Source organism: Oncorhynchus kisutch, linkage group LG16 (assembly GCF_002021735.2).
Source record: "Oncorhynchus kisutch isolate 150728-3 linkage group LG16, Okis_V2, whole genome shotgun sequence".
Classification (NCBI taxonomy): Eukaryota; Metazoa; Chordata; class Actinopteri; order Salmoniformes; family Salmonidae; genus Oncorhynchus; species Oncorhynchus kisutch.
In genome coordinates this window covers 47,549,672-47,554,671 of record NC_034189.2, presented here as the reverse complement: position 1 = coordinate 47,554,671, position 5,000 = coordinate 47,549,672, and positions in this window count along the sequence as shown.

Genomic DNA, 5,000 nt, shown 5'->3' with positions numbered 1-5,000 from the left:
TTAAAATGGATTCAATTGTCTTTTTTTCCTCAATAATCTACACAAAATACTATGTAATGTCAAAGTGGAGTTTTTTATATTTATTATGAATTTGAAATATATATATAAATATAGTCGTTGCATAAGTATTCCCTCAGTCAACACCTTTGGCATCGATTACAGCTGTGAGTGTTCTTGGGTAAGTCTCTAAGAGATTTCCACACCTGCATTGTGCAACAGTTGCCTATTATTCTTTATAAAAATGTTTATGCTCTGTCAAGATGTTGGGGGATCATTGATAGACAGCTATTTTCAGGATTTAAGTCAAAACTGTAACCTAGCCACTTGGGAACATACAATGTCTTCTTGGTAAGCAACTCCAGTGTAGATTTGGCCTTGTGTTGTAAGTTATTTTTTATTTTATTTTTTCACCTTTATTTAACCAGGTAGGCTAGTTGAGAACACCTTTATTTAACCAGGTAGGCTAGTTGAGAACACCTTTATTTAACCAGGTAGGCTAGTTGAGAACAAGTTCTCATTTGCAACTGCGACCTGGCCAAGATAAAGCATAGCAGTGTGAGCAGACAACAAAGAGTTACACATGGAGTAAACAATTAACAAGTCAATAACACAGTAGAAAACAAAGGGGGAGTCTATATACAATGTGTGCAAAAGGCATGAGGAGGTAGGCAAATAATTACAATTTTGCAGATTAACACTGGAGTGATGAATGATCAGATGGTCATGTACAGGTAGAGATATTGGTGTGCAAAAGAGCAGAAAAGTAAATAAATAAAAACAGTATGGGGATGAGGTAGGTGAAAAAGGGTGGGCTATTTACCAATAGACTATGTACAGCTGCAGCGATCGGTTAGCTGCTCAGATAGCTGATGTTTGAAGTTGGTGAGGGAGATAAAAGTCTCCAACTTCAGCGATTTTTGCAATTCGTTCCAGTCACAGGCAGCAGAGTACTGGAACGAAAGGCGGCCAAATGAGGTGTTGGCTTTAGGGATGATCAGTGAGATACACCTGCTGGAGCGCGTGCTACGGATGGGTGTTGCCATCGTGACCAGTGAGCTGAGATAAGGCAGAGCTTTACCTAGCATGGACTTGTAGATGACCTGGAGCCAGTGGGTCTGGCGACGAATATGTAGCGAGGGCCAGCCGACTAGAGCATACAAGTCGCAGTGGTGGGTGGTATAAGGTGCTTTAGTGACAAAACGGATGGCACTGTGATAAACTGCATCCAGTTTGCTGAGTAGAGTGTTGGAAGCCATTTTGTAGATGACATCGCCGAAGTCGAGGATCGGTAGGATAGTCAGTTTTACTAGGGTAAGCTTGGTGGCGTGAGTGAAGGAGGCTTTGTTGCGGAATAGAAAGCCGACTCTTGATTTGATTTTCGATTGGAGATGTTTGATATGAGTCTGGAAGGAGAGTTTGCAGTCTAGCCAGACACCTAGGTACTTATAGACGTCCACATATTCTAGGTCGGAACCATCCAGGGTGGTGATGCTAGTCGGGCATGCGGGTGCAGGCAGCGACCGGTTGAAAAGCATGCATTTGGTTTTACTAGCGTTTAAGAGCAGTTGGAGGCCACGGAAGGAGTGTTGTATAGCATTGAAGCTTGTTTGGAGGTTAGATAGCACAGTGTCCAAAGACGGGCCGAAAGTATATAGAATGGTGTCGTCTGCGTAGAGGTGGATCAGGGAATCGCCCGCAGCAAGAGCAACATCATTAATATACACAGAGAAAAGAGTCGGCCCGAGAATTGAACCCTGTGGCACCCCCATAGAGACTGCCAGAGGACCAGACAGCATGCCCTCCGATTTGACGCACTGAACTCTGTCTGCAAAGTAATTGGTGAACCAGGCAAGGCAGTCATCCGAAAAACCGAGGCTCCTGAGTCTGCCGATAAGAATATGGTGATTGACAGAGTCGAAAGCCTTGGCAAGGTCGATGAAGACGGCTGCACAGTACTGTCTTTTATCGATGGCGGTTATGATATCGTTGAGTACCTTGAGTGTGGCTGAGGTGCACCCATGACCGGCTCGGAAACCAGATTGCACAGTGGAGAAGGTACGGTGGGATTCGAGATGGTCAGTGACCTGTTTGTTGACTTGGCTTTCGAAGACCTTAGATAGGCAGGGCAGGATGGATATAGGTCTGTAACAGTTTGGGTCCAGGGTGTCTCCCCCTTTGAAGAGGGGATCCTCCAATCCTTGGGGATCTCAGACGATATGAAAGAGAGGTTGAACAGGCTGGTAATAGGGGTTGTGACAATGGTGGCAGATAGTTTCAGAAATAGAGGGTCCAGATTGTCAAGCCCAGCTGATTTGTACGGGTCCAGGTTTTGCAGCTCTTTCAGAACATCTGCTATCTGGATTTGGTTAAAGGAGAACCTGGAGAGGCTTGGGCGAGGAACTGCGGGGGGGGCGGAGCTGTTGGCCGAGGTTGAAGTAGCCAGGCGGAAGGCATGGCCAGCCGTTGAGAAATGCTTATTGAAGTTTTCGATAATCATGGATTTATCAGTGGTGACCGTGTTACCTAGCCTCAGTGCAGTGGGCAGCTGGGAGGAGGTGCTCTTGTTCTCCATGGACTTCACGGTGTCCCAGAACTTTTTGGAGTTGGAGCTTATTGTCCTGCTGAAGATGAATTCCTCTCCCAGTGTCTGGTGGAAAGCAGACTGAACCAGATTTAGCCTGTGCTTAGCTCCATCCCTTTTCTTTTTATCCTGAAAAACTCTTTGCCGATGTCAAGAATACCCATACCATTATGCAGCCACCTCCATGCTTGAAAATAAGGAGGCAGTTACTCACACATAGGGCTTTGCATTTAGGACAAAACGTATATTCCTTTGCCATGTTTTTTTGCAGTATCACATACAATATGTCTTGGTATATTTTTATTCTGTATATTTGTATTGTTCTTTTCACTCTGTCATTTAGGTCATTATTTTGGAGTCACTACAATGTTGTTGATCCATCGTCAGTTCTCTTCCATCCCAGCCACTGAACTCTGTAGCTGTTCTATGGCCTCATGGTAACATCCCTGAGCCGTTTCATTCCTGTCCTGCAGTTCAGTTCAGAAGGATGACTGTATCTTTGATGTGTCTGGGTGGTTTAAAATGCATCATCCACAACATAATTATTAACCATCATGCTTAATGAGATATTCAATGTCTGATTTGTTATTATTACCTGTCTTCCAATCACTGCCCTTCTTGATGAGGCTTTAGAAAAGCTCTTTGTAGTTGAAACTCAACAGACGTCATACGTACGGAGCACAGAGGAAGAGAAATAATGTCAACCTCTATTATTTCAGACAGTTTGAGTCCATGTAACTATTTATGTGATCTGTTAAGCCACGTTTTACTCCCGAACTAATTTAGGCTTGCCTTAACAAACGGGAGGAATACTTACGCAACAACTATATTTTAGATGTTTCGTTTGGTATTAATGTTTTTTGTTAGTTTTTTCTGCCGCTTTGATATTACAAAGTATTTTGTGTAGAGTGTTGACCAAAATAATTCCATTTAATTCCATTTTAATCCCACGTTGTAAGACAATAAAATGTGAAGAAATCCAAGGGGTCTGAATACTTCTGCGTTGCACTGTATGTCCAGTATACACTTATATTCCCTTGCACAGTGTAGGCCTTCACTAAAATATATTCTGTCTACAATTTGACTCTACTCTACTTCCTAACACTTTGGGCATATGACCTTTCACACGACACATATAGCACTGTTCATCACGAAGGTATCACTTTTGGAGATCCATCGAGATGTGACACCTTCACAACAAACAAACAAAAAACGCTGTTGACAAATCCATGTTGATCAACACTCGCTCTCTGAGAGGTAGCTTTTCTGCCACCTTGGCGTTAATGCTTCCATATCTACTTGTCAAACACCCACTTGTTTTGAAATTTCCACAAGACTCTTAGCACCGTCCTCCTGTCTGTGGCATTAATACCGACATGAGTAGCAATCATTGTTGTGCTGTTGAGAGTGCAGAACATGTTGCAAACTTTTTTGAGGACTTCCAAGGGTTCCTGACTTTCATTATTTTTTGTTTCACCCCCATTTTGACGATAAGTGGCCAACTACCTGCTCAACATGAGGTCAGAGCGGGTGAGTGGACTCATCCATTTCCATCTCACACAGGGGTGCTAATCAGGCTTGAGGATTATGCAAACTAACCCCATTGTTGCTATTTCACGTCCACAGGCAGATTTGTAAATAGACATAAATATCCCCAACATGAATCAATAGGCTATGTACAAAACTGAACATTAAAAAACACAGCACATAGCCTATGAAGTTAATCATGTTTCACAACAGAAATGACTGTGTTCTTGTTGTGGCTGACAACCATTGTTGCGGTGTATCAATTGTTCCCTGATCCAGTCTGGGTGAGGGGAGAGGTGTTTGGGTGTGGGGAGTTATGGGTAGCAAGTGAAACAGAGAGGATTAGTGGAGCTGTGAGGAGCCGAGGGGAGCTGCTGTGGTTGGTTGTCCCTCCAGGAGGTCAAGTGTGTGCTCCGTCTGGTGTTTCTGGGTGACCTGGCAGATGACACTGCTTAAATATTCCCCTCCTTCCATTCCTCCAGCTGGAGGAGAGAGCAGGGCGAGAGAGAGGCTCACCCCGCTTGATGATGCAATTGGCATTCTAAACACTCTCCCTGCTGTTGCTCTCTCTCTTTCTCTCTGTCTCTCTCTCTCTCTCTCCCTCTCTCTCTCTCTCTCTCTCTCTCTCTCTCTCTCTCTCTCTCTCTCTCTCTCTCTCTCCCTCTCTGGTTGGACTAAGCCTTGGTGATACCACACACACTGAGAGAACCCCATACTTAAGTGACTCAGCAGATAATTGAAATGTATTTGCAATTATAGAAGTACAATACTCACCATCTCCCTTTTTCCTCCATTAATATCTCCACGGCAACAATCCCAGAGCTGCGTTTACAAGCCAACCTGGAAGCGTTGCACACTGTAATAGCCGGCGGAAGTTAATGTAGCTTGAACA